Below are 14,084 nucleotides of genomic sequence, written 5' to 3' on the forward strand. Positions count from 1 at the left end.
AAAATCAAACAATATATTTTGCTTTTAAACAGTTTTTCCATAAAGATAAGTTTATAACAGTAATTTATATTTTTAAGAATTGCCTTTAATGAAAAATCTGCACAATGAAATATGCAGTATAAAACAAAATAAGGTAAAAGCAGTAGAATATAAAGTACATAATGTTTAGTAAGTACAATAATAGTATAAAATTTTTTTTTTTTTCTTGCTTTAACACACAGTTCAGAAAGATAAAAGAAAAGCAAATGAAACAAAAATTTTGTGAAGCAATAAACATTTCTATAGAAATAATATCTTTGCAATACAATTTTTATCTTGGGAAACTGAGTTCCAAGAAAAATAGCTAGGATAAACAGGGAAATATAATAAAGAAAAATATATATATGGTTTTATTATTAGGGAAACCTTGTAAACAATATTCTATGGCAGTGATGTCAAACATATGGCCTGTGGGCTACATATGGCCCCAGAGACTCTGTAATGCAGCCCATGGCATTAAGCTTAAAGATGATGTTATTAAAATAAAATAGAATTTAAAAAAATAGAAAAAAATGTTTAATATATTGCAAGCAAGATGGGAATTACATTACTTTTTTTTATAGATGAAAAAGAAAGTTTCACCATGTTTAATTTGTAGATGAAGTATCAGTGTATTGAAGACATACAATTTAAAATAATATGAAATATACTGATTTGAAATTTCTACTTCAGAAAGAACAATAAGTATTTTTAAAAAATATTTGAAGACAGCAAAAGAATAGTGAAAGCTAGTTCTATTATTGTGGAACTTATAGCTAAACATTCAGAAGGGTTTAGTGAAGGTAAACAATGTATCTGAAAACTACAGAAAAACTTTTTTCTGAAAAAGTTAAAACTATTCAGAATATTTTGCTATCAAGAAACTGTATTGAAAGAAATAATTAATGAAATTGCAACTAACATCAGTGAAATCTTGAATTCAGATTGCAAATCTCTGACTTTTTCAATTAGATTTCAATTGCAGTCAATGAAACTACAGATACTACTGAACTGGTGGAAGTGGCCATGTTTATTTGTGTTTGTGATAGATATCTTACTGTCACTGAAGAACTGCTTGATTTTCAATCTCTACTATAGATGAAGACATTTTTAATAAAAGTCTATGAGCTTTTAATAAAATACAATCTTCCTTTATTAAAACTATGTCTATAGCAATATTCATGACAGGAAAGACAAAAGGTTTGTAGCTAAATTATTAGCTAAGCAGAATGAAATCTTCCCTAATAGGAAATTTTATCCCATTCACTATATTATACATCAGAAAGTATTGTGTTTCATAGTAGTAAAAACATTAGCTCTCCTGTCAAAATTCTAAAGTGCTTTAGGGAACTTATGAAATCAAAATTTTTTATAGAAATGAAAGAAGAATGAATGATAAAAATTGGTTGCAGGATTTGGCCTTCATTACAGATATTATGTGACATTTAATTAAATTTAAAAGTTCAAGATCAAAATCTACTTGTCACATTCCCATACAACTGCATTAAACATTCAAGTTAAAACTTGAAATTTTAAAAGAAAACAATTGCAAAATTATGATTTAGTTCATTTTCCTACTTGCAAAAACTATAAAGAATTATATTACAGTTGTGATTTTAATATAATACAAGTATTCAAGTATTATTATTTGAATTTGAAAACTGATTTGAGGGATTCAATGTATGCAAAAATGATATTTTACTATTTAGTGCATCTTTTTCTCTTAATGCCAAAGAAGAAAAAAGAAACATCCAAATGAAATTGATTGAAATGAGCTAAAAGAAAACTAAAATAAAGTTGGTATTCCAGACTTTTATCTGTACTTGACAGAACATTTTATTTAAATGTTTATGATTGCTGCAAGAATATTGATAATGTTTGGTAGTATATACCTATGTGAACAATTATTTTCTGTTTTAGTGGTTAATAAGTGTTCACATGGGGCAAGATTAACAAATGTGGATTTTACATCTACATAAAAAACATCATTATTGAAAAATTACACCTGTTCCTGCCAGAAGATGCCAAGTTTCTAGTAAAAAAAAAAATATCAATTTTTTAAATTTCTCTAAGTTTAAATTTTATTCAAAAGTAATATGTAGAAATAATATATTTTTTAAGTTTTGTAAATTCATTAAGAAAAAATAAATGTAAAATTTAAAATTAGTTATTTTCAAATATATATGTAAAACATCTTTTGTTTGCAGTCTGCAGACACTTTTAATCTGTATTTGGTGGCCTAATCTTACACAAGTTTGACACAACAGTTCAAATATCAAACCTGCAAATTTAACAAATCTGAACATAATTTTGAATGGACAGGTAATACATAATCAAAAATTTCATATATCACGCTTTTCTAATGACAACTTGGATATACTAGAAGAGCATCTAGCAACAGCTAGTAAGTTAGCTTTAACCATTCAGTAAGATTTTTAAGTAAAGAAATTCATAAATTGTTTTCAAATCAAATGATGTATGAACTCAAAAATGTTTGCAAAATGGCCTATGTACAAAATGAACCAAATAATGATTAAAACCTTAAAATATATTAGTATAACAACCTTAATATTTTCTAAATTATGTTTATTTTTTAATTAAACAGTTGCAATGTCTGAAAAATTGTTTGAATCTCAAATATAAAAAAAAAATCAATATCTTTTCACCAACATATAAATTTATTCTTGACAAATATAGAGTACTCCATAACTCTTACCAATTTTTAAAATAAATTTCTAAGAACAGTGAAATTCTTTCAAAATCAGATCTTTTATAATTACTTCCTATTATTTTGTGTGATCATTGTACACTTATAGACTGTTTACATTTACCAAAAGAAACCAATCATAACTGGTAGTAGTGTAAAAATGTAAATTTCCAACCTATCATTCTAAAAAAAATTTAAGTTTTTCATTTCAGACCTGAAAGATCACAAAGTCATGTATAGGAATTCTTTCCAAGTAGTTACAAAAATACCAAGGATTTCACTCATCAATGAAAAATATATTACAGTATTAGTTTTCAAACGTTTATATTTTGCAATCTTATTGCAGTCATGTTTGATGAGATGAGTGACTTCCCACTATACAGTAGAGCATCGATTATCCAACCCCTGATTAACCGACTTATTGGCTAACCGACCGCGTTCTAGTCGGCAAATTCAAATGTCCGCTAGTGATGTGGCGCTACAATATTTCGTTATGTCTTGGCTACTTTAATGTTATTTTTGTTAAATTTTTGCATGTTTTAGCTGGTAGCAGTGGCTCAACCATGAAAGGGAGGCTAGTATTTAAACCAGGCCTAATACACTATACTAATAATGTATTTTTTCATACTTTTCGGTTATCTGACCAACCCCAGTCCCCAATTAAGTCGGATAATCAATGCTCTACTGTATTACAAGTATTTCGTATGAAATTAAAACTACACACCATACACACAGTCTTCCAGCAAATAATAAGTATTTGCATTAATTAAAAACAAAACATTTTTGTAACAATTGAAGTTTGATGCAGGCCTCTGAACAAGGCTGAAAACATTCCATTTTTATTTAATTCAAATACATATTTGCTGGAAGACTGTGTATATGGTGTTTAGTTTTAATTTGTATACATTCCAGCTGTTGAGACTTGTATGTTATATAGTTTCATTTGTAAAGAAGTTAATAGTAAATCTAGCACATATCATTTGCTTCTTCTACTGTCTTCTAGTTTGATCAAAGAATATACATAAAAAAGCAAGGAGTCTCAATGAGAATCCATGTATCTGGCTCACTTAGGGAATTGTAATAAATCCTTCTAATTTCTTGTCATTATTAAATAGAGTAATATACTGTAACATATTGTTTAAAACCTAAAACAATGTGTTACAGTATCTTTGAAAATAGAATCTCTCTTAGATTCATTGCAATATGTCAGAATTAGTGACCACTAGCCCAGCATCTTATTTCTCTCACTAATTCCATTGCATTATTTTAATGATTTTATTAAATTTATCATAGTAAAAATATTTAAAAGGTCAACTTAGTTGAATCTCATTAGTCTATTGCAGTAACATCATAAGTACTTAGATGAAAATCCCAGAAAAAGTTATGTGGAACTCTTTCAAGAAATATTGTATTCTCAACGCTTTAAAAGACACTGAGTATGATTGCATGTGGGAAAATATGAACATCCAGTATTGATTCAGAAGAAGCACCAAAATAAGAAGCATCAAGATCTGGCAACACTAAAATAAGTTTTGAGAAGGACCGTGTGTATCGACAGAAGGCAGGAAAAGAAAATTTACATACTGTACTTAAGTATGAATAGTTCACGAAAATTATGCATGAAAATCTAATAGTACGTACGTGCTCTAATGAAAAATGTCAAATGAGGTATCTTTCGCACTTAAAAGCTTTATCATGTTTATTGAACTGTTGTACGGGGATTTCCCTAATTTCAAATTAGATAAAGTTCGCTTTTAATGGTTTTTATTACATTATTATGCCTTTGTGTCCTTTTTAACTCTACAACAACAATGGTAGAGAGATCCACCAATCATGGTTAAGCATTATAAAAAGGGGGGGAGGAAGAGGTATAAAAGAAGTGATAGGAACGTATTAGAATAGAAATTAAGTAGAAAAGAATAAACAAAAAGAAGTAAGTTAATTGAAATAATAATATTTTAGATAATAATTAAATTTATCATTTTAAACTGATTTTAATGTATAAAAATTAGGAATGTGTAAAATTGTATGGTTGCTGTGGATCGTGAGTTTAAGTGGAAATGTAGAGAAGATTGGAAATACAAAAATTAAAGTGTCGTTTAAAAGCCTGCTGAGGAGGGACGAACAAGTCCAAAACACATGTTTAAAGTGTATGTGTTCATGTGAACTAAATAAAGAACATTATTTTTGATCTGTAAGACTAAATATCTGCATCCATAATTTCCAGTATAATAAGTCCTGTTAATATATAGAAAGTACTAGTATACAAAATAAATTTTAAATAGAGTTTTTATTACATTTCATGTTGTACGAGGGTTTTACCCAATTCTCAAACCGTGTTAGAGTGAATTTGTGCTATAGAAGTGCCATGTTATATGGGGGTTACCTGTATATCAAGGAATGGTAGAGAAAAATCAATATCAAAAAGAAGCAATAAAGAAATTATTAACTTTTAAACATTAAAAAAAAAAAAATGAAAAAAAGAAACAGAAAGCTCTCCCATGATGTCTGTATGGTATTTGTTTGTTTTTCCATTGGGTAAAATTGACAACACTCATTTTCAGAAATATTGAATAAGCCCCACAGATTATCCATTGAATTCAGACTCAGACTACATACTGATCAGTTCAGAATAATAATAGTATTGACTGAAAACCATTTCTTGGTTCTAGCAGACTGATGGCATGGAGGGTTATCCTATTGAAAAATCCATTTACACAGCAATGATTATGTTAGTAAAATTCTGCAAGCATATCTTGATATAATGAGGTCATTCACGTGGAAATTGTCACAACTGGTGGATCACCACAAGCAACAAATGCACTCCTGATCATCACTGACCCTCATCCAAACCAACATTTTGAGAAATACTCATTGTCACAAATATGATACCAGTGATATTGGAAGGCATCTGCTCCATCTAAGTTAAACTTCTCATCTGAAAAGACAACATTGTTTCATTTCTCACCAAAGATTATTTATATGATGACGAGCAAATGCCACACGTGCTTTCTCTGGATTAAAAAAAAGAGGATGGCTTTTAAATTTTGTAAAGCATAATGTTTTGCTGAAGTTAAGACTCTTTGGACTGTTCTGGAGGCACATCAAAGATCCAGACATAACATTATTTCCAAAGACAAGCATTTGTCATAATATGCAAGAAATGCTGCTTGATTTCTCAGGTGATTGGTTAACACTGGAAGTCTTCCTGACTGCTTTCTCGTTCCACATTCAGCTGGTTTTGTAGGAAGGCATTCACAATGGTCTTTGAACATCCTATAACAGCAGAAATTTGTGCTTCTGTTTTTTGAAGTGGCTAGCAAATCAGTTTTGCAACTCAACATTCAAATTCTCACTGCCTAAATTGACCATCCATCCCTCTGTTCATAACAGTTTCATTTTTCTTTTTCAATATTTCTACCCATGTCATTTTTGATGAATTAATAATTAATCAATGTTTAAGTTTTGACATAATTTTTATGTTCCATTTAACATATCCTCTTAAATCTGTCTGCTATTTAGAATTCAATTAAAATGAATATTTACAGCTGAAAAGATAAATAATATACAGTACTATATATTTTTTTTTATTATAAATTCTATTTAATTTTTCTGATTTATTCACTCTCCTAATGCAAATTTGATGTTTTTGTAATCTATCATATTCTCCTATGTGATGACCACATTAAAATACAGTATAGCCACCAGGATGTACCTCCAAATGAAGGACACTTCTAAATAGCAGACAAACTTCTCAGTCCCAATGGTATCCACTACTCGAAGAATATACTATATAAGAATAAAAATGTATATTGTTGTAGTTACATTTTAATAATATAAATGGTTTTGCCTCATATAAAAGTTAAATGATAAAAGATAACAAACAAATCATTTTATAATAAGCTACATATTATTTGCTTTAAACTCTAGAAAGTCCTTCAGAGTTTTTAATTTATAGCAGTTCCTCCCTTCTTTGCCACAATGTCCTATAGTCACCTCACTCCTTTTAGTTCATACAGTACGAAAACATTAAAACTTCAGCAACTCATGTGGTATAGACTAGGTTAAAAGTACTGTAGTATTTACATGCTCAGTTCATTTGTGGCAAAGCTTTTATAAATTATAAAAAAAGTATATTCATTTACAGCTTTACATCAGATAATGAGGAACCTGCTATTCAGGACTCACACAATTAGAATTCTACTGTGCTTATGATGGCCTGCTGAAATTATGTGATGCAAGGCAACTGTTGGAAACTTAGTATGGTCAGCTTGATTTGATGTAGAAATGAAAGGGCATAGGCAATCTGCCAAGGGAATGAATGCCTCCTGGGAAGACTTTCAATGAGAAATTGGCCCTATTTAGATGTTAAAGACGTAAAGAAAACTTGGAAAACTTCATGTGATCAGTCTATTTGGTCACGTGAAACCCACAACCATCTACTAGAGTTCAGTTGTTTTTATCCACTCAGCCAGAGGTAGACCCATCTATTAATTAAAGCAACATAGATTTTATCTTGATATAAAAAAACAGAATAAATTTTTTTTGTTTTTAAAGAACTAACGCTTTATTTTTGGACATGCCTTAAAATCTCAAATATATCAAAATATACTTAAATATGCCCAATTATTCCAAACCTTGACAGTTATGTAAAAGTACATTCTCTGAAATTTTGAAAAATTAATCCTGGCATTGTGAATACATTTTTGTTCTTCTCAAATTGAGAATAACAAAAATATACAAAATCCAATGCTTAATTACGAATTATTATATAAATTAGTTTGTATTATGTTAAAATATTAGATAGAGTATTTAAAATATTTATTTAATATTCAAAAGTAAATTTTTCAAATCTCCAATGTCTCCATGAGTTTTTACAAACAAGACTGAATTATTGAATTCTATTGAAAATAATACACTCATGTCTAAAAAATAGGTATAATCACCCAATCCATAGATAAAGCAAAAAATAAGCAAAATGGCAGAAAATTTTCATGAATGTTTTCAGATACAAAAATACCCAAGATATAATCAAACATTCTATTAAAAAGCACAAGTTCGTGCTAAGTATAAAGCTACATAAACAGTAGTAGTATGGCCTTGATTCAGTTGAAATTTGACCATCAAGGATAGTTCTTTATGGTTTTATTGTATGATCTTGATAGTGACAATCCCAAAAAATATGCCATATAGACAATTTTACAAAAGGAAGAATTATTAGAAGATTAGAAACAACAGTCACAAACATGTTTAGGATTCTGAATGTGCCAAAGTATGTTATATCTAGGCTTTCATCCAAACTTCAAAGAATGAGGAAGTAGATGTCCAAGATTTAACATTCCTAAATTGGACCACTATTTGATATTAATGCTATTTCATAACTGAAAAATGCCAGATAGTAGCTATCTACACAGGTATCTATGGTCACCAACATTAGAGTTTCATAAAAAGCTATCTAGAGCAGGCTTCAGGCAAATAGTCTTTTTATCAGACATATAATACATCAAGTTCCATTGACTCCAGTGCACAGAAAAGCCTGTTTAAGATGGTGTCAAGAACACATTGTACTTTGAATAAATAGGACAATGTTCTAGTCATAAATGAGTCCAAATAAATCTATAGAATGATTCTTGTTGGATTAGAATTTGGAGAGATTGAGGAACCAAATACAGTCCTATAAACATCATGGAAAGAGCCTGGTTTGCAGGTGATGATAGATGGTCTGGGGTAGTATTATCCTTAATGGCCACACTAAACTCATTTTTGTAAGGAATGCATTTACTGCAAGAAGGTACAGGGATTAAGTTTTCAAATTCCATGTGAGACTTCTAAGGTGCTGTGGATGCAGATCTCATTTTCAGAGTGAATAATGCCCTTGCACATTGGGGCTACACTTATCAATAACTTTCTTGACAGTGAAGATATTCATTGCAGGAATGGCCAATAAAATTTCTGAACTAGAGCTCACAGAACAAGTGTGGGATGCTCTAGAGTAGGAATGGTGAACCTTTTTGAGTCCATGTGCCATACAGTAAGCATAGTTAACTTTAAAGAGGTTAATGTGTGCCAAAGTTTTAAGACTTTGAATAACAATATTTAAAGAAATTAAACAAATATGCTTTAATTTGAATAAATGTAAAAAAGCTGATTGAAAAAAGGGTAAAGAGGTGATAAACCAAAAGGATGATTGAAAAGACAGATGATAAATTGAAATCTTATGATATGTTACATGCTAGATGATTTCTCCTTATGTGCCACTTTGGGCACACGTGGCATAGGTTCACCACCTCTGATCTAGAGAGAAGAGTTGCATTATGTCAGCTTTTATTCAAAAACACTCCAGGTGCTTCTAGATGCTCTTATTCAAGAATGGACTTTGCTACCAACAAAGCAAATGAACAATGTTATGATCAGTATCAGCAATTGTTGTGCAGTGTGTGCATGCAGGAGACAATCATAGGCCATATTAACATTCTCTGTGCAAAAAGATATTTGAAAATATATTTTCTTGTTTTTGGTTTTACATAATTTAGATTAAATTTTTGTTTTTCAATCATTTTGTTTCTAAAAGAGTACAACATTCTGCATGTATCTTAAGTTTTATGCTGTTCTATCAGGTAGTGCCTGAAATTTAGGCCAGAATTAATGGTTATGTTTATTTTTTTGGACAAGAGTTTATTTTCAAATTGAGGTCTCAGAAAATAAAACACAAGATAAAAACAATAAAATTTTAACTTTTATGTATATAATGCTTACTTGAATTTACTAATAATAAACCTTAAAATATGCCAAACAACTACCAGATTAAACCAGGCGACTATCCACTTTAGAATATTCTGGAAGAAAAGAACTGACCTAGAGGACATCTCAAACCCACAATTTCCACTTATTGTATGGATGTGCTGCCAGTTATCTAAAGTGTGAGCCTCCAGACCGATCTCCTCTTCCAGTGCCAGCTGGGATTTAGACCAAAAATTAATGGTTAAATAGATTAAGTGAAAAAAAATAATCAAAGATGTATACATTTCGAATTATATGGTTAATGTGGATTACAAGTATATTTGGATTTGTAAAGAAGTTCGGAAATACAGAATCTAAAGTGCTTTTTGAATGCCTGCTGAGGAGGGACAAACAAGTCCGAAACACAAGCTTAAAGTGTATGTGTTAACAGGTGAACTAAATAAAAAATATTATTTCTGATCTGTAAGACTAAATATCTGCATCCATAATTTTCCAGTATAATAAGTCCTGTTAATTGATAAATGTACTAGTATACAAAGATAAATTTAAGTTATGATAAAGGACACAAAGGCATAATAATTGAATTAATGGTTATGTTTATTTTCTCTGTTTGGGCTCCCCTCTCTCTATGTTTATTTTTTTGGACAAGAGTGTATTTTCAAATTAAGGACTCAAAATAAAATACAAGATGAAAACAACAAAACTTTAACTTTTATGTATAGGATACTTACTCCATTCAACTCTGTACATAAGTGGATGATTATAGAACAAGGATGCTGAAGACATCCCCACATGGCACCATAAGGAACCAAGGATGGTTATAGCACAATTCAATATGTCTGGAAGAAGAGATTGGTCTGAAAGTGGGTAGTAGCTAGTAACACTTCCACTCAATAAGTGGGAGTTGCAGGTTAGAGTGCCACTACAGGCCAATTCTTTTCTTCCAGAATATTCTAAATTATTTATAAATATTAATTTAATAAGAGATGACACCTAACACCTGCCTTTAATGACAAATTATTAAGAAATTAATTAAATATAAATGTGAAGAAGTAGCCCAATTTAATCCAGTAGTCGTTTGGCATAGTACTAATATATTGGGTTTGGAGATGTTTGAATATGTAAATCTTAAAATTAAAATGAATTTTAACTTTGTCACTGTGACAAAATAGAGGTAGTCAGAAATAATAAACAATTTACTCATAGATATGAATTCAACAAAATTTACAATATTAATCAAACACATTTATCTTGTCAAATAAGGAACACAGTTGCTTCAATTTCAATTTGTTGAAATTTAACATTTATATTTATAAGACAGAAAGATCATACAATCTTATCCAAATCTGTAATGTAAAGTAATTTTATTTAATAAATTCCATCCTGTATATAAGCAATTATTTCTAAAATGCAGTTTTGATAGTTATATATAGCATTAGATTTTTATGAGATTATGAAAACTCATTATGAGAATTTTGTGTTATTTATGCTGAATTCTATTTACATCACTCTAATACTCATCTATTGTAAATTCATAGAACAAATATAGATAGTTCAAAACTTAATCTTTGCTGCTTCAAATGAGCTCTATATTTATTTTTCCAAATCTTTACTACTACTATTTTATATATTAAAATCTGCTTTCATCTCATTCATTTCATACTGAAATTTTCATATACATATGCACTTTTAAACTCAACAGAACCTTTTATTTACATTTAATTTCTAAACACATTTAAGGTTTCAACAGCTTGCCACATTGAGAGATTAAGTTGTCAAAAAATTAAAAATATTAAACTTCATTATGTATTTCTGCTCAAATAAGAGTATGTTCTTTTATATAAAAATCACTTTGTTTTGCATTTTTGGAATACATGTCCTGTTTTGCTTATAAGATCATACTTCAAACATAAGAGCATGCTCTTGTAAGCACAGAAATACAATATATACAGTAGAGAGTCGAAAATCGGCATCAATTGGGGACTGGGGTTGTTCAGATTAGTGATTTGTTCCGATTACGGTCTATGTACGAAAAAATATATTAACCTGTCTGATGTTCAAATTTTTCTTCGTTGCGTGTCGCTTCCTGTTGAATTTTTCTCCGTTGCGTGTCGCTTCGCGTTGGAATTTTCGTCGATTTTAAGCCTAACGAAAATTTTTATAATAATAATCGAGGCTATCGTATCGTTTAAAAATTATTTCTTTATTTTGTACAAACAAAATAAATATATTGAAGAATATAAAAACATGAAAATTATACTTTAGAAGTAAATTTAGTATCAAAAACGTTCGATTCAGCACGACACAGTCTGACTGAAAATCGTGCCGATTATCGGGCGATTCCGATTACAAGGGTGCCGATTTTCGACTCTCTACTGTAATTTAATTTCAACATATCATCAGTAACTGACTGAAAAAAATTTTGAAAAGTAAAATTATAACAAACCAACATATATTAATTAACTATACATACAAATAACTTTTAAAAGTGCTGCTTTGCTTTATTTTATTTATTTATATATATAATCCAGCGGTTCCCAAAGTGTGAGCTGCGGCTTCCTCACAGGGATGCCATAAAATGTTATAAAATTTTTATAATGTTAGAATTTAATGTACTTGTTAAAATTTGTATAATGTATCATGCTTGTTAGAATTTGACATAGGGAGACTTGGAAAAATCTGCATTTAGCATGGGTACCTAGAATTAAAAAAGTTTGGGAACCACTGATATAATCTATACCCAACTTAGATGAGGTTCAATATACATTATCATTGACCCTAGATCATGCTTGAAATTGAAAAAAAAAAAATCAACGTATTCAGAGGAAAGTGCTTTGAAATGAAAATTTAACATGTGAAAATGTTTACAAGTTTTGAAAGATTACAATAGAAAAGAACAAACTCAATCTGTATGTGTTATAAAAACATTTTATTTTTATCAATTTTGTTATAAATTAAACATTAATTTATAAAACTTTATAATACTATTACTTAAACAAAAATGAAATATAGAACTTTGGAGATCTGCTCCTGTTTATCTACTACAATGTATGAATAATAATCTAAGAAATCTATTTATGTAATAAAGTATATGGAATCAACATTATACAACAACTTTATGTAAAATCATTAGTATTAATTCTGATTATATTTATAAAAGTATTGACATTAATCATAATATAAATCTAAAAACATTTGAATTCTCGAGATTGAAACAAAAATATACATTACCATAGTTAAAATATTGGATAAAGAAATACAGTGGAACTTCACTTAACAAGCACCTCACCTCGCACTACAAGTGTTTCGCATAACAAGCAAAATAAATTGTGAAAAAATGACTTGCTTAACAAGCGACGTTTGGCATAACAAGTGGCGAGGAGAGGGGAAGTCCTGGATGTGTGCATATCCCATCAGTCCATGTTTAGCACTCATTCAGCTAGCATCTTAGTGTTGTTTGTGATCATACTTTTTCCAAACTTATATGTAATATGTTCACACATATTACATATAAACATCAACAACCATAGCCTGTTATATAATAAACACGCCAAATGGTATGCCAAATTCTTGGGCTATGTAAGGCTATAATTACATATTAGAAATTAATTAATTTGACTAGAGGTAGGCAGTTATGATTCCATCTCATATTAAATTTAATGACTGATTCCAAATTAAATTCCAGAAATGTCTAAATTAAAAATTAATTATTTATAATTATTAAATTTAATACGAGATGGAAACATAACTATCCACCTACATCTAGTCAAATTAATTAATTTCTAATATTTAATTATAGGCTTTACATAGCCCTTATTATAGCCCATACCCATATTTAATTATAGCTTTACATATGCTTTTTTTTGTTTCTGCAAATTGAATTCGCATTTCAGGTTGGTTCATTCCGTGCTAGAAGAAAAGATGATGATTCACACTCCTTAACAATGTTTATTGTATAATTTTCTTTGAATAAGCGTTATACATAAAATATTTGAGTATTCTTTTTTTTTGGCATGGAATGCATTATCGTATTTTACATTAATTTCTATGGAAAAAATTGTTTTGCTTAACGAGTGTTTCACATTACGAGTAAGACTCTGGAACGAATTATGCTTGTTAAGCGAAGTTCCACGTATGGAATTGTTTACACACAAAATATCATATGAAAAAAAATTTAACTAAATTTTTAATTCTTAGTTAAGAATATTACATGAATTATATGAATATTATGTGAAATCATAAATAATTGTTATTAGTTTACATAGTATATTAAATTTATAAATGACTATATTTGTTCTAATAATGAATAATAAGACTCCAAACAATATATACAAAGGCTAATATTTCTTCATATTAATATTGTTAGTTTTGTTATTACTAATGTAGACAATTTGTAAACAATTAAATAAGTAAGTTAATTTAATTTTTATACAGAAGATATATGACAGAATATTTTATGACACTAAATTCTTTATATCTGGTTTATAAAAGGAAAAGTGTTAAAGGCTCACTATTATCCCAGCTAGTGATAATAAATTTCAATTCAATTTCATTAAACAATGCGCTTATAAAAGATTCCAACTTAACAACTGTTCTGTGTTATTTTCAAAAATTCTCT

The 14,084-nt window shown here is 29.1% G+C and overlaps 1 protein-coding gene across 5 annotated transcripts in view; it reads right to left on the reverse strand.

Annotated features, from left to right (window-relative positions):
- Tlk (Tousled-like kinase) overlaps positions 1-14,084 on the reverse strand; it is a 179,509-nt gene that overhangs the window by 61,856 nt on the left and 103,569 nt on the right. The gene's annotated exons all lie outside the window — the stretch shown is intronic.

This window comes from Centruroides vittatus, unplaced genomic scaffold (assembly GCF_030686945.1).
Source record: "Centruroides vittatus isolate TY-2023 unplaced genomic scaffold, ASM3068694v2 contig_393, whole genome shotgun sequence".
In the NCBI taxonomy this organism is placed as follows: domain Eukaryota; kingdom Metazoa; phylum Arthropoda; class Arachnida; order Scorpiones; family Buthidae; genus Centruroides; species Centruroides vittatus.